Source organism: Thermobia domestica, chromosome 9 (assembly GCF_964235325.1).
Source record: "Thermobia domestica chromosome 9, izTheDome1.hap1.1, whole genome shotgun sequence".
Taxonomy (NCBI): Eukaryota; Metazoa; Arthropoda; class Insecta; order Zygentoma; family Lepismatidae; genus Thermobia; species Thermobia domestica.
The window spans coordinates 16,557,566-16,582,813 of NC_137462.1; the positions used below are offsets into that span (position 1 = coordinate 16,557,566).

Consider the following 25,248-nt stretch of genomic DNA (forward strand, 5'->3'; position numbering starts at 1 on the left):
TGAATACTGTTCACTATTAATGAATATGTTCAATTACAGATCTAAGCCAGCATATTATATGTAATTATTACTGACTTATAAGAACATTCAATCAATATACGGTACCACATAAATGAAGGAAATCAAAAGAAATTTTGAAAGGTGGCCTACACATTGGTCTCGTGGAACTACTATACATTTAGAGGAATTTTCATCCTATACAATAATAATACAGGGTGATTTTTCAACACTCCTGCGTTTCATTTGAGTCTAGAATTTCTAACTGAAATCTGATATTCATGCGGTTTGTGACAAATGTTCGAGGAAGAATGGTAGATATAATGTATTATGTTTGCTGGTTTAAATTTATCAGTGGTAATATCCACTAGGCATCCTGAAAAACAGCAAATATTCACTAGTGTGCCTTACAATTGCAATGAGGTGCAGTGTCGTGTGGAGATTTGAGTTTACGGCGTTAGATGTAAATCTCAGGAATGCCTTAAGAAATAGGAAATTTGACCTTTATATTGGAAATAGAGTTGTACTGTTCTGTGTTACTGTGTTAGTATAATCTAGACGCAGAGACAATAGCTTACTCTGGAGAAACATACGTTAATCCTTAGAAGTTTTTGAAGAACGAAATATGTTGTTACTAAGGAAAGGACATTCGCAAACAAATTTACGTCACGTTCTGCCCCAGCCAGGAACATAATATGGTCGCTGGTGAACACATTCGAAGAAGCAGGATCATTTCTCAGTGAGACATCTGAGCATCAGATCCCGCAGGCGGGTGATTTGGAAGATGTGACTTATCGACTCCTTAGCTCGATCAAAACGTCTCTGAGTCATTTGTCGCAATATATGGGCTAAAGCTTTTCAACATGTGATTCACGGGATTTACATCTAACACTTATCTTGTATTCTCACTAACACTCAATTTATATTCTGCATTTTCGCTTCAATGTACAAAACTCTTTCCAGATGTTAGTTACACTGCTGAAAATTTCCTGTTTTTCTTGATGTGGTGGATATTATCATGGCTTAGTTTAAGTCAGTAAACATAGTTCCTTATGTCTCATACCTTTATTTGATGATATGCCAAACACCGCAACAAAATCGGACTTCAGCTAGAAATTCTACAAACAAATAAAATCCTTGAGCTTTTAGAAATCACCCTGTATTATCATGTCTTAATCAAATTATTTACCAGCCATACTTAAACTATATAAACAAATTATAGGTTTCAAAAAAATCAGTGCCGTTTGTATTTCAAGTAGGAAGTAAGATAGCGTATATATATGTAAATAAATGTTCCATGTGCTTTCAAGCGATTATTAGTAAGCGAGGAACAAAAAAGTAAATAAATAATACTTTTGACAAAATATGAACTTACTTTGCTTTTTCTCATCGGAATTATCCGCTGCATTGATACTTATGAAGGCAACTGAGATTAAAACACCAGGTATTCTATACATTGTTCCTTAGAAACATTTTGGAACGTGTATATAATACAGTTTTCTTAACTGTTTTGAAATTGAGATTTATTGGTATTTCATTTGCTTGTATGCTATTTGATGCATGCATAAATATGGTTTCCAGGCGAGAACAACAGATATACAAGATGTCAAAGCAAAAATTATGAGATTATAAACATCCACTTTAATTACATACACTAGTCTAATTTAAAAAGCGTGCCATCCGAACGTTACGTTTCATTTATTAACAAAGACCAATATCGGCTGAAATAGTAAATTTGTTGTACCTTTATGTATATATACACTGCATGGTAAAGCATAAGGTGTTATATTAACAACTTTGATTTTGGTATATATTCATATTTTGACTTAACATACAATTAATTTCATCACCAATTTTAAACATAATAGCAGTTATTATGCATTCGGTTAATCATTTATATTGTAGCATGCATAGTTTTTGGTATGCGATTTCAAAATTTTGTAAATGATGTAGAGCGAACCACAAAGATACCCCCCCTCAGTAAGTGCTCCAATTCAATTACTTGGGACCCACGCAATTTGCAGCTGTGAGGTAACCTAGACAGATGCAACCGAGCTCACACGTATCTTTTGTCAGTACTGACAGCAGTTGGGAGCCCTAATCCAGTTGTTTTTCCAGGTACAATTGTAAGGTAGGTTTATCTATTCTACGATTAATATCTATGGTTCGGAAGAACACCATATACTAATCCTAATATTGATATGTATGGAATGCATTATTTCTTTTATATGTTGTATGTTTAGAGATACAATTACTGATAACGCACGAATCAAGAAATGCTTGAGAGTAGCTAAAATTATCAAATCTATAACAACTGCTGTAAATAAGTTTCGAGTGATTGTCGTCATTGACAGAGCTTCACCAATTCTCCTATTTCCAATATCTTTTTCTTTCTGGAACAGAAAAGATCTTGGTTGTCACACTGAATATGTATTCAAATTGAAGTTAAAACGTTTGATAAAATTTCAACCTGGCAGACATTTGAACCCGGGTCCGCTGAATTGAAGTTAAATACGCTAACCACTTACGTACCGAGTCACTTCATATTTCATCTAAACTGTTCCCAAGTTAAAGTCGTTGCATGGAAGACTAAACAAAATATTAATGCTTTTATAAAGAGACGTTACTTATGAGTGCCACAATGACTTATTCGAGATTACTATCTTTAACTCAAGAACAAGTTATATAGACCTTCGTCAATTAGGATAATATCACGAAACGTTCTTCAAGTTAAGGCGACATCATCGTTTTTAACTGCTCACGATTGACGTTACAACTATTCTTCTTTTTCATAACTTCTAATTTCCAAAGAAAAAAACTACCCCCAGCAATTAAGCCGATACCAAGAGTTTCGGTATTCGCGCGCTTAGCTGTGTTATTTTTCGCGCGCTACCCAAGCCAGCTGTTTGAAGCTGGTCATGTTAAATGTACAAAAAATAGGCAAGAGATCAGAGCCTAACAACCCCTGCAGGGTTCTAACCTGTTCCGACGCTTGTTATTATTATTATTATTATTATTATTATTATTATTATTATTATTATTATTATTATTATTATTAAACTTCTATTGCTACTGTTACTTCTACCACTACTACTTCTATTTTTATTACTACAACTACCGCTTTTACTATGGATCAGTACAGCAAAACTGCAACTTAATTTTAATGAAAAAAAGTGTTATGAAAATTTAAAAAATAATCGTTAAAAAACTTTAAAGAAAAAAATATTTTCAGTCTTATTTTAATGAAAAAATGTTATAAAAATTAAAAAATATATAAAAAGTCCTTGGCTGGGTTTTGGATCCACGTCAAAAATGATTTTCATTACTAGCATGTTGCGCTGGCACACTCGGCTACAAGGGCCGACAACAGTTTGCTTTTACTTTATGGGTTATGCAGGTCATGTTTCTTGTTATCTTATCTGTATCGGCTAAAAATATCAGAGGGTATCTGAAGCTCTTGGGTCCTCGAAAATGTGAAAAAGGCAGACATTATTTGCTTATTCTTTGAACAGAATCCACACGTGTAGAAGGTAAGACTACATTTTCTATCTTTAGCAAGTACTTGTTTATTTTTTATCTTTATATGAGGAATATGTGGTACAATGGCAAATTATGGAACTCGTATGGCAGAGACATGGGTTGATACCTCGTCGTGGCAACTATTTTCTTCAATTGAAAGATATTATTTACGTAATTGATATTGTGATTCTCTTATTCTATTATTATTATTATTATTATTATTATTATTATTATTATTATTATTATTATTATTATTATTATTATTATTATTATTATTATTATTATTATTATTGCAAATCCGAGATTTTTATCCACATTTTATAATTTATGAATTTTTTGATTGGAGTTCAAGACTTTTTGTTTGCATTGTATGAGTGTGAGGGAGGGATTTATTTGTTTACTTGCACTTTACACCAAGCCTGGATACTACATTTCACCTTGCGCGTTTGTATGTATTTTTACTTGTGAATTTAAAGTTAAATTCTCTGGACTATTCTTTCCGCATAATACTTTACCATTTTATCCTAACTGAAATCTGAAAGTTTCACCATTATTGGATATGTTTCCTAAAAGTGTGTAATTACTTAATTCACTGCTGATGCTGTTTTTCCTTCTTCTAGAAGAGTGATGTTTTAGAATAGTGGTTTAAGCGTTAGTTTAATAATGTTGGGGTCAAAGGTTCGAGTCCCGCTCAGGCAATTAAGTAAATGTTTATAATTTGCAATATTGATACTTCTGATGTATACTAACCAGAAAAATATTCAATTACTCTTTGTTTCAGAGTTGATAGGATTTCCTCCACAGGTAAAATGGCAACCGTCAATCGTATCAACCTTGATTTTTACTCTCTGGGAACGTAACGTGTTTGGACTAGTATTGATGAATACATAAGGGCTAAACACGTCCTTACTGCTGTAGTTTGGCCCAAAACTGAGTTCCTAGGAATTGATCCTAGCTGCGCACAAGTTGGAAATAGTGATCGATCTTACAACTCTAGTCACGAGAATGATCCTATTTAAGATGTCACCTCACCTTTATACCTAGAAGAAGGATGAAACAAAATGCATTACTGCTATCAGCTAACAAAATTTATAATCCGTTTCTTGTCATAAAATGATAATTCTATCTGTAAATCCATAAACTTAATAGTATTATTGCGTTAATGTGTAAACCTAAGAAACATTGACAAACTATATATATTTTCTGTTCTTATGAATAACTTCGACTATCTGACTTTTCCTTCTTCTGTATTATTATTATTATTATTATTATTATTACTACTGCTACTACTACTACTACTACTACTACTAATAATAATAATAATAATAATAATAATAATAATAATAATAATAATAATAATAATAATAATAATAAAAGAATTTAAAGAATTGCAATATTAGTTACATAAATATTACTTTCCCATACAGAAAAAAATAATAATTGCCACGATGGGATTTGATCCCAGGTAGTTTCCTCCTTTCACATATGTTTCTAAACAAATCGCCCCAAACGGACTATTCTTCGCTGCTGGCACTTCATGCCCTTTCGACGTATGCCAAACGCTAAAGTCACGAATACAGAAATACTGTGGACATTAAAAATTCCGCTCTTGCTCTTCAGAGGAATTGGAATTGCTAAGCGATTGCGCCTCATTATCAGAATCCTAACGCCCGAGTAATCTCGGCTAGAGCCACCAGCTCAATTTGCCATAAATTTCTCATATGAATATAAGAAAATAAGGTAATAATTATAGAACATAAAAGTAGGACTGTTTATTTCTATATATGTTGATACAATTCAAAGAATGCGAAAATAATTTATGTCGTCTTTTCCTTTTTTACAAATTAAAAGTTATGGTATAGAACAAGTGTGATATAAATCGGGACTATTCTTGAAACCTGTGACGTAGCCGGAAGTTGAAGAACCTTTCGTAATATTTTCCTGATTGCGGAACGTGTATATAACTTGTTTTTGTGTTAAAAAAGGATATCTTGGATAAATCATTAGACACTTACACAAGCATTAGTATGTTACGTACATTCTTCCAAAACATTAACTAGGTATTAGTTAGGGTGAAAGATGAAGTGGTGCGGAAGGTGAGTGGCTAGCGCATTGAATTTAATTGGGTAAACCTGGGTTCAAATCCCGGCCATGCTGAAACTTTTTTAAATATTTCAATTTCAATTTCAATGCATGCTCAGTGTGGCAAGCCTGATGGTCTCTTCAGTAGAAAGAAAAGATGTTGAAATAAGGAGTATTGGAGGAAGCCTGTAAATGGAGACAATGATTTACAAGCTTATTTCCAGCACTTGTTCTTGATATGACATTTTCGTCTACATTCAAGCATTTTCTTATTCATGCGTGATCAGGGATTTTATTTCTTTGAATATACTATATATAATGAAATAATACATTACACACACAGCAATGTTGAGATTAATATATGGTGTTCATTATATAACACGCTCTGAACCAGAGAAATTAATCTGTTAATGGAAAAATGCTTCTTGTGTCATCTACTGATAATTTTACTTGCATAAAGACCTGACTCAGTGTTACCAACCACTGTATGTTGCGACAAAAGTTACGTGTAACTCGGGTTGCATCTGTCCAGGCATTCTCACAACTGCAAATTACCTGTACCTGAAGTAATTGAATTACAGCACTTAGATGGGGAGATACTTTTGTGGTTCGCTGTAAGCATTGGTTGAAGTTGAATTTTCTACTCTATCTTTATTATGTGTAATCATCATTTCTCTAATTTTTGTTGTGAATATATGAGTAATGTACTGGTAGGCTGGTGCTAAAAATGCAATTGAAGCCGTGACTTCTATGACTATACAAGTCCAGCTGAAGAGATATTCAGCGATTAGAAAAAAAAAAACTAAATATATCTTGGAAATATATCTAGCACAGATTTTGGAAGCAAAGAAACAGAGTTGGGATCTTTTCCTAGCTAGAAACATACAATTTAATCCATAGGGCTTACCATACAAACTAATTATGCGAAAAATAAACCCGGTGATATTATGTATTGTTAGAAATGCGGATGGATCATTCACTAACACAAGGAAAGAAACACTGGACAAACTAACACAAAAGTTTTTTTTCCGAAAGATTTAGAAGAAAACGGAACTGAGGAACAACAACAACTGCAAAGGAAATATGAAGAAACAGAATTAGCAGAGGAAATTCCGGACATAGACCTGGTCACTATCGAAGAAATAGGAATGATTATCAAGAAATTAAAGTCTGGAAAATCGCCGGGATTAGATGGTATAACTAACGACATTTATAAACGAAATAAAGATGTTTGGACTCCATATCTGTCAAGACTCTTTAATATGCTACTGAAAATACAAGAATTCCCTGATAGCTGGGAAATTTCTAAGTTGATTATACTGTTAAAAACGTACAGACAAGGACCCAGTGGATATAGGAGCATACAGATCAATCTGCTTGCTAAAAAACAGTAGTAAAATGTTTGAAAAAATAATAGCCAACATACTAAACAAATATAGGAACGTAAAAGACGACGAACTGCAGTTTGGATTTAGGGCAGGCAAATCAACAGAGGACGCGCTAAATGCTTTTAAAGAACATTTGCAGACAAGTAGCTTCCAGAGGAAATATGCCCTAGCGCTATTTGTAGACGTAGAGGGTGGCTTTGATAATCTTTGGATACCATCGCTAATAGATAATTTAAAAAGTATAGAGCTTCCACAATACCTAATAAATGTAATCAATAGATACTTCTGTAATAGACGAATATTAATACAACTAGAACAAAGGGATATAACTGTGAATAACGAAAAAGGATGTCCACAAGGCTCAATTTTGGGACCACTCATGTGGGACATACAGTTGCTACCACGCCTTCATAAAATGAATAATAGCGAACAAATAGACAAAATAATAGCTTTCGCCGATATCGCCATCATAGTATCAGCAAATTCTAGAAGAGAATTAGAGGTGAAGACAAACCAAACACTAAACGAATTACAAAATTGGTGTACTGGCTGCAAACTAAAATTATCAAATAGGAAAACTAAATACATCTTATTCGGAACAAACCTGCAGAGAGATTCACTAATTAAGATCGAAGATCAGAAAATAGAAAGAGTAACAGAGTTTAAGTATTTGGGGGTCAATATTGATGACAGACTAAACTTTGGAAAGCATATTGAATATATTATTGAACGTGGAAAAAGAGTGACAAATAAATTACTCACAATTGGCATGAATACTTATAAATTACCCATCCAAACACTCAAATTATATCATGAAACTTTACTCTGTGCGACGATGACTTATGAGGCAAGTGTATGGGCACATAGAATTATTTATAAAAGGATAAAATAAAGTATAAACAGACCTCAGAGGAACTTACTTATAAGGTTATGCGCAGCTTTCAAAACTACACCAAACAACGTTTTATATATACTGCTAAACGTTAAACCTTTGAATCTTATAGTCGTACAAAGAGCCTGCAATTATTGGCTAAAGAAAAATAATCAAGAAAAAATAAAAGAGTTAATTGGCAAGGAGGCCACAACAAAGAATGACATCGAGGTAGCCATTGAAAACATATGGGATCAAGAATGGAGGACCTCGACTAAATCTAGGAGGTTATTCAACATAATACCAACAGTGGAGACGAGAAGAGAATTAAAATACCTTGACCTAGCATCAGGATTGATACACTTCCTCAGTGGACACGGACTCTACGAAACTTACCTACATAAGATTACAGTAAAAGACAACCCGTTCAGTGAATGCGGAGAACTAGAATCACCTGAATATCATGTTCTTTGGTGCCCAGTGTTGGAAGATGAGTTACTAGAAAGAGATAGTATAAGAACAAAAACGCTGGAACAGATATTCAGCAGCGAAAGGGTTTGCAAAATATTAAGCAAAATCACACAAGCATACTCAGGAATAAGGAGAAAAATTATTACAATGGAAACAAGTAGGAATCAAATATGGATAAAGTGAGATGGACGCGTGTTGGAGAAAGTGGACCCCTCCCCAGGACCGAAGGTACCTTCTGGAAGGCACCGGAATTCCGTGCTCCCCGCGGAAGAGTGGATGAGCCAGTGCATTTCCGGGCTAAACGTGGATCGGAACTCCGAATGCGCTGGATGCGTGTGTGTGAGTGTTTGTGTTCATACTAGGTGTTTCTTGTGTGTGCGCGTGTGTGCTACAGGAACTGTTACCCCGCTAGGGACTAGATGGCAGGAGTATCTCAGACTAGAAAGGTTAGCCGGTGTGTGGATCTCACTTCGGATATAGGTGGTAGGACACAACGGACGAGGGCCTACACTAAGTGCTCTGAGTGGGCCCTGGACCTCGAACCTGTATCACTGAGATTACTCGACAAGGATACTCGACTGACAAGGGAACCTTCCGAAAATGATAGTTGCAGTGAAAGATGTGGCCTATGCCAATTGAAAGAACTGTAACAGAGATGAGCATTCCCAAAATTTTAGCTGCATATAGCAATAGGTTCAAGAAATATAATTGGTGGAAGTTCGGGAAACAGCAAGATTGGACAAGGGGTGAAAAGTGCAAATTCCGCAAAAAAGGGGGGCGGGGCAAAATACAATGGTGACAAGTGATGTATAGAAAGAGGCTTGCCACAATAGGGAACAAATGAAGGCACCAGTGGGGTTAACAGTATTGCCAACTGCAATGAAAGTACATGTTTTGCAAAGAGCACTACATGAAGTGAGTGCAATATTCAGTGTCAGCCTGTCATGTAGAACGTAAGATATGACGTGTATAATCAGTGGTACAATTTAACAAAAGAGAATAGAAAAAACAGAAGTACGAAAAATACGGAAAAGACGGAGTTGGCCATAATGCGCCACATTTGATCACGAGCTGGGCATATTAGAATGAACAAAACAAGAAGCGTCGACTATGCAGGAAACCGACGTACCTAGAGTCGAAAAGAAAAACTAGTTCCAAAGTTGGGAACACTGGCCATGAACATCCAGACAAGTCTAATATAGTTAGGCCACTCGCTTCACAAAAAGAAAATTCCGGCAACAGGTATCACTCGGAATGCGTCAATGCTGAAGTGATTCAGGAAATGTCAAGTCGGAGAACATGAAATGGTTGGGTTGAGCCATCAACCGATAATAGAAGTAGTGAACATTATGTCCTGGTTGGGTCGTATGTGGGAATATACAGGGTGTCTCACCAAACTTTGTGACCTGAAAGATTTGCGAAACGAAAAAAAATGTGACGGATCCAGTTTTGCAGGAATGTACCACTGTCAGGGGGTGATAAAAGTCTGTGAGAAGCAAGTGCCCCGAGGGGTCCCCATCATAGGGCCCCAGGAGCCAACTTCAAATTTTCAAATGGCAACAGGGACCGAGTGGTACCTCTCTCGATAGATCATGGAATGTGCAACATCTATAGGAAACATTTGCTACATGAAGCATGTTTTTCAAAATGGCCGCCACAAATATATGTTGTTTCTTAACATGGCATCGAACATTGTGATCTCAAGCGAAAAGAGATGTTGCAAAATCCAATTGCACAGGAATGTACTCATGTCGAGGGCCAAGAGAACTTTGTAAGAAGCAAGTCCCCCAGGGCCCCCATCATAAGGCTCAAGGGGGTCAACCGCAGCATTTCAAATGGGAACAGGGGGCGGATGATATTTCTCTGGATAGATACAACACCGCCTATAAGAAACATTTGCTATATGAAGCACCGGTTTCAAAATGGCCGCCAAAAATGAACGTTGTTCTTGTCACAGCAGATCAAGCCTTTGATTTTGTTACCTTTCTACACGAGTGGATATGTGATAGAAAGACCACCAAAGGTTCCGACACCTCTAGAGTACTGTTTCGAGACATTCACAGCCGATCATTGTACCCTGTGTAACGGATTGGCAGTATTCCGCTGTGCTCACTGCAAATGTATCTTCTGTTTGGACCATTGTCTCATCGAACAATTGCACGTACAATGTGGACGAGCATGTACAAATGATGCGAAGACTAATCCCTGTTGCTGATTTTTTTTTTTTGTGAAGCGAGTGGCCTAACTATATTAGAATTGTCTGGATTTTCATGGCCAGTGTTGCCAACTTTGGAACTAGTTTTTCATTTCGATTCTAGGCACGTCGGTTTCCTGCATAGTCGATGCTTCTTGTTTTGCTCATTCTAATATGCACAGCTCGTGATCAAATGTGGCGCATTATGGCCAACTCCGTCTTTTCCGTATTTTTCGTACTTCTGTTTTTTCTATTCTCTTTTGTTAAATTGTACCACTGATTATACACGTCATATCTTACGTTCTACATGACAGGTTGACACTGAATATTGCACTCACTTCATGTAGCTCTGTGCAAACATGTACTTTTCATTGCAGTTGGCAACATTGTTAACCGCACTGGTGCCTTCATTTGTTCCCTATTGTGGCAAGCCTCTTTCTATACATCACTTGTCACCATTGTATTTTGCCCTGCTCCCCCTTTTTTGCGGAATTTGCAATTTTCACCCCTTGTCCAACCTTGCTGTTTCCCGAACTTCCACCCCTTATATTTCTTGAACCTATTGCTATGGGCAGCTAATTTTTTGGGAATGAACATCTCTGTTACAGCTCTTTCAATTGGTATAGGACACATCTTGCACTACAACTATCATTTTCGGAAGGTTCCCTTGTGAGAACACTACTCCATTGGACAAGCATAAGCCACTAGGATCAGCTAAAACTAATGTAGCCATAGGGAAATCGTCTATGATTATAACTATATTGGAATGTGTTGAAATAGTGAGAAGAGTGAATATGTGCAAAAATGTATGTGATTGTAGCCAGTGGTAGCGCTTAGTGTTGTTATTCTTGTGTTAATCAGTGCTTACGGTGAAACTAGAAAAGGCACACAGGTAAAAACGAAGGGAAAATCGATTAGTAAATTAGTGCATTTTCTAGTGGAACACAGGAGAGAAGCCCAAAACCATACAGGGATTAACCAAAAATCATACAGGGAGAAACCGAAGAAAGAAGAGGAGACACGAATAAATAAATAAATAAATAAATAAATAAATAAATAACAAAATGAATAAATAATATATAATAACATAATTAATGGAAGAAGTATAAATATGGAGCACTAGTACACAAAAGAAAGGAATGAAGTGGAAACTAAAAAAACTGATATTGTAAATAAATAAATAAATAAATAAATGCGAAACAACAAATAAAGAAAAAACTAAATATGCATAAACAATCTAAAAATATTTTTATAAAATATTAATAAATAAAACCAAAGAATATATAAACACTAGCAAAAATGATAGTCATGTTAGACGAGGCTTAATTAGGTAAGATAGTTTAGTAAATAATAAACATTAATAAATTTTGATAAACTATTAAGATAGGAATAGGAAACAATTAGGAACTAAGGTAGGCAGTTAAGAGACATGCAAATGAATATAGCACTTAGGGAAATTATTGTTTTTTGTTTGTTGTTTTCTTTTTTGTGTGTGTGTGTGTGTTGTGTGCTGTGGTTGTTTTCCTTTTCTCCTTTTTCCTTTTCTCTTTTCCTGAAATATAATGGATAATGAATTAAGAAAAAATGGCAATGATGATAACCCGTTCCGGTTTAATTTTTCAGATACCGGATACGAAAGACGGGCCTGGGGCAAAAAATATATATATATATATATCTTGGAAATGCAAACTTGGACATCAGATTTTTCTTTTCCAAGTTATTTTCACCAACATTTGCTTTTCATGTCATTATAAATGTTTATTTAATTGAGCAATTTGATTTCTTGCCAGTGGTTGATTTTTTTATCTTTATTCAATGAGTTTATAAAGTATCACTTTACCCTTTTACTTGTTCTTAGGTAAGTGGATACGCTCCTGTATTTTAGAAAAATCAGATTTGAGATATTTAGTCATACAAACGTAACCAAGGAAAATCTGCACTTTTTCATCCACCAGCTCTGAACACAGATATATCACCTAAGACGATACCTGGAAGATAAAAAAAAATCCCAATCATCATCGACAACTTTCTGCCAACGATTTTGAGGGCCATGGGTTCCTTCGCGGTAGAATTTGGTGGGCCGTGGAGCGAAGGACGTATCAAGTGCATTTTACACCTCTACTAGAGATTTGAACTGGACTCTTATAAAATTATTTTCCAACTATTGGAACAGCTGATAATGGCACAATGAGTTTGGTATTGTGTGTTTTCATTTCCTTCCACGGTGTACAGTGAAGACTAAATATTCACGAATTCTTACATGCTAAAAGAACTGGCAGCACAAACTCTCCCAGAAAATTAGACTTCATCTCTCCAGAAGGTATTAGAATGTTTGGTTTATAGCATTGCACCATGTCGAGAAGCATGACGATAAAACTCTTCTACTAACAGCGGATAAACCTCTGGCATTGCGTTGAATACCGACCAAATGATACATGTGCTTTATTAGAATAATTTGTTGTTTACACGCAAGAATATCATCGCTTATGTCATCAAGTAAAGGTGGAGGGAAGATGATAGTACTCTCCCAATCTATTAGTTCCAGGTAGGTAGTAGAATTTAGATTGATATTTAGCCTTTGCAGCGGAATTGCATGCTGATGGGAGTCTTCTTTCTTGTTTGAAGAATGTAAAGACATGAACATGTTCTTATGGGTTGCTGTTTATCAGCAACACAAGCAAGTCACAGGTTTTCAAATGTTAGAAATAGGAGTTATTTAAGAGGACTGGGAGGATTATGATCTAGTTTTCAGAAGGAAGTTTTTGGTAGAGTGATACGACGAACTAATAATTCTTTGCATCATGTTGACAGTATAGATGGAATATAAAAGCATATAGAAACATAAAAATTTAGTACTAACAGTACCAACCATTTTTCTTCCTCTGATGGAGATTCGTCTGAAATGTACAATCGAAGTTGTCGGTTAGTTTAGTTAGCCATCGTGCATGGCTTAAGGCACCAGACTGTGCTGTTTTCAAGTATTGCAGAATAACAGGGTCTGAAGTTTGCTCAACTCGCTGAATTAATATGCATATCCTTACTAAATACACCTGATCAGAATTTCGACCTTTAGTCAATGGCTCAGGAACATGAATTACAAATTCTGAAATAGGTTGAAACATAGCAATGGACTTGGCCTGAGGATCAAATAACAGCAGTTCAGTATTACGTCATTCATGTGTTGCTGAACCAGTTGTTCTCTTGTCATATAGGCACATAACTAAATATTTATGAAATGAAACCAACTGAAACATTCAATTTACTTTCTTTCAGCGCCTAAATTCGGAGACAACTAAGTAGTTGTTGTAAGGAACAATGTCGTTATTCCAATTTTATTAATAAACTGTATTCTCTAATAATATATATGTGGTTATCATATAAAAATAATGAAAGTTAATAGGTGTCATTGAATGTTACAGTTTCGTTGTTGACGTATTTGTTACCAAAATATATATCTGATCTTGGAAGAATCAAGTTTTCCAAGAATCAAGAATGCAGACACCAAATTTTAAGCCTAAAGTAAATGTGGTACTTGGTATACGTAAAATTAATTGAGCAATTTACAAACACAATCAGGTTATTAACTAAAATAACATGTTATGTAAGACGCAGTGGGACAGTCGTAACGCCATTTGACAGCTGACTGTTGACGCTAGTACACATTATAAAATATTGGAATTCTTATATTCAGATTAATATACCGTTTCTTTTATATGATTTATTTTTGAACAAAAGTGTGCTACATTTAAAGATATTATTTTGAATCCCAAAGTGAATCTTCAAATATTTTTATTTTGCTATTTAGCAATAGACTCATTACGAAAAGAGATATCCATAAGATAACTGGTTTCATTCTGAAATTGCCGATGCAAGGAATGCTATTTACATTGGATGACCAACCTTATTAGAATCATAGCATTGTAAAAAATCTAGCCTGTTTGATGTGTAAGTGGCTATGGCTTTTATAGCGACCTAACATCTCTTATGAAATAGGTTTCAACTTTACGGGTTAAAATGGCTACAATAAGGAAAACGATGTTGGAGTGCCATTTGATCTAACACTAAATAATATAGACCCGATCCAATTTCCATCCGCGTAGCTACACGGAATCAATGAACACGAACCGTTTCTGAATATTTGATAATGTGTCAGAAAAGCTGGATACGCTACAACAATAATGTTTAAAATAGATCATAGTTGAGTAATTGTAAATTCCACACTCTGCGGAAACAAACCCAGGAAGGTTATGCTCTGGTGAGTAGCGCTAGAAAATCAATGTACATCACAAGCTATCTAACACTAGAGAACAGTAAGCTGGTAATCTGGTGTTGATATGTAAGACAATTATATTTACGATTTGAAAGGAAGATTGTAACTGATAAACTGATAGGATGTAGTTCATATATCACTTACAAATCCAAGCCAGATATATGTTTATCGGCTGGTGATAAAGTGCGAATCCTTCGATGGGAAGTTTTCATGTAACCACTGTATAGCAAAAGTATACCACCATTACATTTATGTTTGTTTTGGTCTCTACAGAGCACAGTGAAAAATGGTAATTTAATTGTAAAGAATAATGTGAAAAATTGTGTTACTTATTATTTACCCCAATCCAGATACCTCTATACCAGTGCGAGTATTGCGTTACCGGAACAATGACAGAAGGTCATCAACCAAACTTTTCGTAATGTTATTTTGAAGCCACATTAAATATGTTTTCAACGGTGTGGATACAGGTTCAAAAAAGTGTTGACTTTTCAGGCCTGCAACGCTGAATGAGGTTTCCTTGGAGTTCCTAAAATATATGCCTCATGTTTCAGCCGTCCTTCCCTTTCTCCAGATAGCGTACTCGGCCAGGGACGTCATTATGGAAGCGTAACTACTTAAATGGCCATATATAACGAAAGCCCAGAAATCTAGAGAAAAGCATATGCTAAATATGTTTTCAATTTTCACCTGCCAAATTTAAATTCGTTTGAGGTAACGTAATACTAGAGATTACATACTATCAATTCGATGAAGTTCATATATTATTCAATAGTGCACTTCAATAGTTGGAAGAATAGCAGAAGAGTATTGAATGAGTGATAACTGCACTATCAGTATACTTACGAGTACATGTTAGCAGAATGTTATATTTGCTGATCTGCTCTTACAATGCACAAGGATGATACTTCGACATCATTATCTAGTAACACAGACGAAACATAAAACAGATACTGTCTCTCTCTCTCTCTATCTCTCTCTCTCTCTCTCTCTCTCTCTATATATATATATATATATATATATATATATATATATATATATATATATATATATATATATATACAGGGAGTCACACACAAAATTTTAAATTTTTGCAAAAGTGGGAAAATCTTACCTAGTATGGTATGGCGACTCCTTTTGCTTCCAAAACCGCTTGAATCCGAGGTGGAAAGGACGAATACAGCTCCTAAATCGTGGTGTGAGGAGATTTTGTTCCATTGTTCCTCCAAAGCACGCACCAGTTCCTTAATGGATGCTGGTGGGGGGTAATGTGACCATACACGTCTTTCTGACTCGGGCCTCAATGTCTCAATAATGTTCAGATCTGGTGACTATGGGACCCAGGGGAGGTGTGATAAGTCCTGGCCATGCTCCTCAAACCATGATTTTACCGTTTTTGCAGCGAGATACGGTGCCAAGTCATTTGGTAGATGCCATCACTATCAGTGAAGGATATTTGGGACATTGGTAGAACCTGGCTCCCCAAAATTGACTCATGCGCCTTAGCATTCATCATTCCATGCAGGGCTATGATGGGATCTGGAGGAAACCACGATATCACTGCTCATACTGTAACAAAACCACCCCCATGCTTTAGAATTGGGAGCAGGCAGTCTGTACTATGGGCCTGCGTCGGTGTTCTCCCTACGTAAACTCGACCGGGCGTTGAAAACAAGGTGAAGATCGATTCATCGGATCACATCGCATGATTCCACTGCTAATGTGTCCATGCCTTGTGGTCGTTGCACCACTGGATACGACTCGTCGCATTTACTGTTGTAACTGGGGGTTTGGCGATACCGACCCTGCCATGAATTTTCATTTTATGAAGTTCTCGTCGCACTGTTTTCGATGAAACCGTACTGTAGGCCGGAATTGAGTTCAGACGTAATTTGCATTGCAATGGTCTTCTTTTTAGGTGTTACAATCCGTTTTAATGCCCTCCAGTCCCTATCTGACAAGATCGTATTTCGACCATGTCGTTCTTTTTTACGGATGTCGTTTGCCCATGAATTAAGTATGCACTCGTGACATTGGACACTGTGCCTTTCGATACACTCACAATGTTCGCCACTGTTGCCACTGAAGATCCAACCAAATCAGCGACCGCAACACATGTTCTACAGAGGATCTCCAAATGTACGTCTTCTGTAAGATGTGTTTTTAGATTCTTTTCTATGCCCTATTCATATATATATATATATATATATATATATATATATATATATATATATATATATGAGTGTGTGTGTTTTTGTTTGTATAAGTGTGCCGAAATATAGACAGCCACTCAATTCGTAGATGTTTTAAATTATGTAATATTATATTGTCTACAATTATCTAGTATTATCTATTATGACACATTTTTACTTAAAATCCTTGATATCCAGCGAGAACACTTGATCTGAAAAATACTTTTCCAGTCGGTCATCGTAAATAAGGTATTTTTGAGTCTTCCACACTCCCAACTGTCAAATACAGAGTTGGTACCAAAACAAAGTTATCCGGGGCTGCTTCCTTCGTTTCCATTCAAGTTTCTAGCTTAATTCTCTGGGCCGTGTATGATCATGGGATATGATCAATCATACGTTACGGTATAACATTATATGCCAACAGAACAGGAATCTAATCTAATCGGGAAACATTTTAACGGTAGTCCTTTCTGTATTTTGTTTATAATTGCCTCTAATAAATATTTTATCTTTTTGTTAAATAATTAGTAGTTTCTTTTGAATCCTTAACAAAGAAGATCAATGATAAGCCACATCAAAACCATCATTTATTTTTGTTTAAATTAGTCTTACTCTCCCATTTTAGAATAAACTTTATATGAACCAAACACCTTGAAGTAGCATATACATACACTTCTAAATTTACAATACAAGAGGAATGTATATTTAAAAGATTACACTCTCCAAATATTCTCATGAAAAATGTCAAGTGAATTCACGAATTCGTGAATGATAACAAGAAGAATGTAAACTATTCGCATTTGGTTCAATATGAGCTTGTATAAACGTAATTATTTATGTGACCGGACAATATAAGTGGAATCAGATTAACCTTCTTACGTCCCTCGGGTCCATTTTGACCCAAAGCAATTTTTCAACTTGATTATCTCGGACACTATGTGAGCTGTGATCATCATATTTCGTGACTTTTAGTTGTTTTCAAAATATGTGTTTTGTACAATTTTCGACTCAAAACTCCATCCTGTTACGTCTCAGTAGAAAAAGTAACACATAAGTTCCTTGGATCCATTTAGACCCATTAGTTCAATAAATATTTAAGTGATTGTAAAATCATTATTGAATGCATTTCTGATGATAATATCTCCACAAAATAATGCAAAATTATTATTATTACTATTATTATTATTATTATTATTACTATTATTACTATTATTATTATTATTATTAATATTATTATTATTATTATTATTATTATTATTATTATTATTATTACTAGTAGTAGTAGTTATTATACTGTCCGAAAATAATTTAGTTTCTTCCAGTATAGTGTACTGGCAAAATTCTTTTTTTTTTCAAATACCTTGTACTGGCAACATTCATCTTGGATTACTTTTTATTCGTAGCATTGCTTGTGTCCTCGTTCTGCAATAATTACAGTCTATTTTGATGTCTAAAATGACTGCTTTGACACCAGAAGAATTCATATCTTTCTTACTTTTTCTGACGAGGAAGAAGTGACATGTGAAACGGAGGATCAATTATCATTGCAGGATTCTTTGTTTTCGTCTTCCCTGTCTGATGAAGATTCTTGGAAAAGCTCTGATTGAAAACGATCTCTTATCAAGATCTCCCTCTTGGCTAAGTGATTAGCGTATGCGCCTTTGGCGTGGGTGACCCGGGTTCGATTCCTGGCGGGAGCTCATGTGGATCAGATTCCACTTAATCAGTAGGTCCATGCCTCATATAGCCTCGCTGCTGAAAGAGACGCTAAACTAAAATCAACTGAACTAAAAATTACATCAATCAAACAAAATATTCTAAGGACAATTGCAGCCCAAGAAATCGTACGATCGCTCCGTGGAGAGACACTGGAGGAGTGTGTTCATCAAACGACAAGTAGCCCTAATTTCCGAGGAAAAGAGTTATATGGCACATGTGAAAGGGAACAGACATCAAAGGTACGATCAAATACAGTTTGTGAAACAAATGTATCTGTAAAAGACATCCCAATCAGATTTGTGAACAATGTCAAAAGTAGTAAAAACGATGTTCACATGTTTCAAGTAGCATAAAAGAAAACAATCACTTACGTGGGTTTTGTTCTCAGAGGTTTTCAATAAAAGTTAACAGGAATGCATGACCCGACCTAACCAAAGGTAATCTAAATAAAACCTGTTTGCTGCAGAATATTGTAAGTCAAATATATATATATATGCGTGTGTGTGTGTGTGATGTTTTAGTGTTCTAAATGCAAGGCCATCTCTGCCATATTACATTTCAGTGAATAATAATAGAACAATTGTATTATTATTTCTAAATGTTTGAGGACGACAGGAAAATATATCATGTATTTCAAAAATATAGGGAGCCGACGACATCCCCCCTCCAGGGACGCTTGACTAGATTTGACCCATCTTTTGTTATATTTGACACAAACCAGTCACAACACTATTACATCTACAAATGCGGTGTAAACTAGACATTGACACATTTAAAAAAATGAATGGGTCCATTTTGACCCAGAGGAACTTATATGTATGCAAAAATCAAGGGACGTAGAAGGGTTAAAAGCGAATAGATATAAAACTTTTTACCCATTTTCTTCAAACCCCACAAAATCGCCGCACTATGATTCCAAAATGTGATTTATTTGAACATGCATTTGAACTGTAGCCTGAACTTCATCGTTTGTAAATAGCAAGATAATATTCGGCAATGACATATGTGTAAGCCTTAGAAAGAGCAATTGGCTAACGAGAAAATTGAAGCTTATGTCCTGAGCGGCAATTGCATGTATCTGAGTTGGGCGAAAAAAAGCTTGGATCATACACATGATTTTTAGGATTTTATGACACGTTAACAAGGCTGGAGGTTTGAAATAAAGTAAATAATGATTTTCCTATCCATATCACAAATTTGAAGTCAGCTACGATCCTATTTGCATGTTTGTATTATAATGTGCACTCGTTATAAAAGCGAGGCTCGTTCACTGCGCACTAGCTAATTCAATATAGACTAGGACAAATTTGCCTCAAAAGAGAAAAAAATATATACGTACTTTTGTAATAATAATATTAGTAAGACTTCTCGGCATGCAAAAATGTACGACCATTAAAGGGCAAGTATAAATTTTATTCAAAATTAGATCTTTCGTAATAATATGATTAAGCCCTGTATTCGAATAAACTTTATAAATGTTTTCAAGTACAAAACAAATGAGATATGAAATGCTCTCAATACAAACATTCAACAAGGATATTTTCTTGCCGTTCTAAACAAGAAATTACCATATTTCACAATCAACCATTCAGGTTTTTATATACTTTACTTGCTCCATACAACTTACTTTTTTCAAGATTTAACATTTCGCATCAAACCTGGTTTCTTCAAAATAATCATCCAAATTCAAATAATTAACTTACTTCACACTGATGTCGACGTAATATCTGCACTCCGATAGACTGCTAAATGTAATTCCGACGATCTGAATGATAAAAACTTCTTAATCGTGAAAATATAAATTTATTGGCTGGAGCAAAATGAAATATATTGTTTTCATAGGAACCAGAAAATCAATTCACTTTTAATTCTAAAGCTCACTTCAATTTCAATCCAAATTAAAATACTATATTTGATTGTTAAGCTGCTCATCTGACTTTTATAACGGTTAACACTTTCCTCTATTCCAAAGTCAAAACTCCCACTTTGGCTATTTCAGTCTGAATGACGTAAAGGTCATTCAGAGGCAGACGGCTACAACAGCTAGTTGGCGATTGAGCCACATATACAGTTCTGTTTTCTCATATCCGGTTACATAACTATATCATTCTATAGAAGAGAGAAAGTTAAGAAAAATATATTAGTGACATCAATATGGCACAGCGTAATCTTTCTTGCCCTACTTAAGAATTACGGTCGTTTATCAATGATTTATTCCGCTTAAAAAGACCCAAAAGTATTATGTACAATGGAGCGGATTTTGAATATAGCCAGATTCCATTTTAGTTACACCGTAATCATACGTTGGTTCTGTGTTTAAATCCCTTTAATAAGTGAATGGAACCTATTAGAATGACTGCGCTTCCGAGCACCGTTTCCTTGTGCCGATGTAGTTTGGCGGTCATCACTTTGTGTATTCAGGTTCAGGGTAAGCTCAACACTTTTATATCACTCATCATTTTTATCACATAACCTAGCTTCGACTATAAAAAAGTTGAAGTATCCTCAGCTGATTTATAAAAAAAAAATCCCAGAGGCATACCAACTACATAAACCAAATAGCTTCACAAAGCATATTTATTATTTAATTGACGCATAGTTCGTATTTGGATTATGAAAATATTTACTAACTAATTTCAAACTATAATGGATTAGGTTTTAGTTGAATGGTTTTTCACCAAAATGCTTGATTTCGCAATTTAAAATATATTTAATTTTATATTAAAAACAAATTACAACACTGTAATCGATTATTTCTGTATTTCATATGCAGGTTTTTCACCTCTTGACAGAATTTAAATTTATTTTCATTTAGATTTATTTAACTGAATTTTGAAGTAAATCACTGCCCAAATTCACTTTTACCCTTTAATACAGCACATATTTCTGATAATTTGAATACGCAAATTTCATTTGGATATACCAATGAGAAAAATAGTATTACAGGCGATTATATAACACACATGTTTGAAACAGCAAAATTTAAAGATCCAAAATTCTATCTCATATTTTGTATTCCAAAATACTTTAAAGTGCAATGATATTCAGAACTTAAAAATAATATTCAAAAATTTTCCTGAATTTGTGGGTTTCTAACGCAACCATAACACATATGGTGAAAATATTATTTATTTCAAATTAAAATTCACTTTATTTTGATTTTCAAAAGTTTCTGAAACATTAGCAGTGTAACAAGATATTTGTGACGTAAAAATAATCAAATGGAAGAACTTCATAAGTTAAATTACTTTCACACATTCTAAGCATAAACCGAAACATTTTATCTTTTTATCGCTTGGGTCGAAAATATGGAAAATGGGTAAATCGGCTATAAACTTTATCGATTACCAAACTTCTTTTGGTATTGGATTTATCACTACGTCTTAGATCAAAATTTTCGTGTGATTTTCTATTTCATGCTTAACTTTCAAACATGGTATCGCTGGGTTTTCCTTAACACAAAATTGCAATAGTCTACATTTACGTACTTTTCGTGTTGCACAAATATGAGAATCAGCTGTTACCTTAACTGTCAGTTGGTTTACTCGAAACATTCATTACTTGAAAATCATTTCAATTGTTGACAGCGAGAATCATACGATTTCTACGTACATATGAAGCCTTACCTGATTTGCACAGTGCTTTACATGCTTTCAACTTGAGTTTATTTCTCATACTATGGAAGAGCTTTTCCTTACTTTTTTTTTCAATTGCAACTATTACCGGAACTAGATTTTTAGAAAGATATTTTTTACAGCGCAACATGATGACAGTTCCATGAATAAATTGTACAATATGACTTACCTTAACATCACTTTTATTTCGTTTACTATATTACATTTTGCTGACTTCTTGTTTGCATGTTGCGCCAATACGGTGCATAAATTAATCCTACAGACAGGACATAAAGTTGCGGGCGTACAAATTCTACATTCTAACCGTACTATAAATACCTTCCGTTTACAGTTTGGAATATAGTGCAAATATTCAACCTGAACATGTTGTGTAATAAATTCTAATGCAGGATGAGTTTTAACATGCTGAATATACGCCATAAAGAATATAATATTTGTTGACAGACATTTCTTTCTAATTGTAGCATTGAGCTGGAAGGGGAGAAAAAGTTGGTCCACCAACTTCCATTCTCATAAGGGATAAGCGCAGACTTTAAATTCATCCGAAATTACCACGACGGCATCGCTTTTAATTTTCCTAGCAACGATCGCATTAACCAGCTTGTACTACTGAGTGAGGCAACATCCGTATAGTCAACCTGTACGGTGCTTAGCTTTACATTGGCAGTTTCTCTATTCACTTTATTACCCTGAGAAGAAATACAAACATTGTCTAAGACAGGCGTATTTTCCAACTTAAATATAATACCTTGCAAGTGTTTGCTATAATTATCTAACAATTGTAAAATCTCATTCCAAGAACTACTGTTACCTTCATTTCGATTTTAAAAATGCACCTCATGAGTGTTAGACAACCTTACTCTTTGAGCGGTATTTTGGCATACTTCTGTGTCGTCGACACTAAAATTCCATTTCCTTTTAAAATCCCTACTTCTGCGCTTGGGAAGACGACTGAGTTTTATGAGTGCTAAGGGGTGCACATCACACTTATCAGCAAATCTGACTTTTTTCACTATCATATTTTTATCTTCGGCCTTACCTACACTCAACATAAAAGGATGTACCCTAGAATTCTCATCACGCTTTTTGAAAATAGATTTGGTACTACCACATGCAATTCCTGAAAATTTTTCACCATTAATTGACGGTGCTTGGTTTTCTTTACAACTAGGCCTATTCTCGTAATCACTATAGCAGCTGATGTCATCGGAATACGTTTTGTGAATTCTCTCTAATATTAATTCAATTACTCTATTTTTGACATTCTTGCCGTCACAATGTATATTCAACTTTCTAGAAACGTAATCGAAATTTAGGTTTTTTACCACGAGCACACCTTTCGTTTAATTTTTCGTATTCAGTGTTTTTTTTCTTATACCATGTAAGCGCAAATTTATTTCGTGTTCAATATCCTTTCTACACTCATAATTAAAATTCACAAATATCTTGTTTAAAAATTGTTCTGAGTTTATTTGATTCTGATTATGGCCTAAGACATTCTGAAATTCATCCAAAGAGAATGGAGTCATTGCTAAACTTATATTTTCCTAACAGAGTAATATTTTGTGCTTCAATTTCACTTCTAATTCGCATTAAATGAAACAGTGGCATGATGCCTAATTTCGTCTTTCAATCGAACGTAAAATGTGCACTAATAAATTAGCAAATCAGTACTTTTTATATATATTATAGTAAACATCACTGAGAATGAAAGAAGAACACGTGGTACTGTTTTACAAAGTAAATACAGTAAAGAAAAATCGACCAAACGTCTCTGTTCCGCCGGACGACATATAATACAGTATGAGGGTTCGATTACTGTGTCTTCCTGTTCTATGAAAGCCATATATTAGAGGAAATTTGGGTTCCTTTCCTGTGGTCTACCGTTTGAATAAACAGATTTAATACTGTCGGGTTAGATTTCTGAACGCCATTGTACTGATTCATGAAAGAAAACAGACTCTTGGATGGAGTTCCGCGGTGATCGCGACAGTGTAAACATCTCGGATAGTGAGCTGCTGAAGAGGAAGTGTTTAAAGTGAAAAATTTTCATCATATACCATTTACACTCATCACATTAGTTCAAGAAAACATTTACACACAATTACAATTAATCTACACGTATTCATATAATTTATTTTTCACTTTATTCAATATTTTCACCACGATCATCTAGGTAACTGGCCCTCTTCTTCCCGCTGGAACTCCTTCCCGATTTTGACATCATTTTACCCGACTATGACATTACAGTTATTACTCGAATTTGACTGTTTCTTTGTAAACCTTATCTTAACTAACGAATAATTTAACTAACGAACAATTCATTCTTAAAATGCACTTAATACTATATGTTACAGGAAAACGACTAGTAGGTCGACCATCAATAAAAATGCAAATGGCGGCTTCCGCCATTTGCACGATCAGTTACAAAAACAATACAAACTTTTCAAATTAATTCGCATTTATAGCATACTTGGCGTAAGCTGATGCTTTTTAATTACACCGATAATGGTGAAGAAGATAGAAGACTCTTGGATTAAACGAAACAAACCTACAAGTAAACATTTACCAACTGAGAACAAAACTGGTGAAACTCGGGATTGGAAACATGGCATTTTGGTATATACCGTGTAAGTGATTTTTACGTACTTCCACCTCAGCAGAATCAGCTGATCTTTCCATTTGTGGTTACCCAGTGCACTATCAGTGTTCGGGGAACGTTGGGTGCGACATGTATTTCTTTTATATGTAAACTGTATAAGATAATACTAACTCGTTACACTGCTAAAACTGTAAACATAGTAAAACTGATACATGCACAATATTTATCCTCTTACACAAAGTATTATTATGCAGCATGCACACTTTAAATCATTTGCGAATCATTTAACACACACAAATATATATTAA

General features: G+C 34.8%; 1 protein-coding gene across 1 annotated transcript in view; it reads right to left on the reverse strand.

The window, feature by feature from the left end:
• The window catches only part of LOC145660742 (uncharacterized), a 153,327-nt gene that overhangs the window by 71,560 nt on the left and 56,519 nt on the right, over positions 1-25,248 (reverse strand). The window lies entirely within an intron of this gene.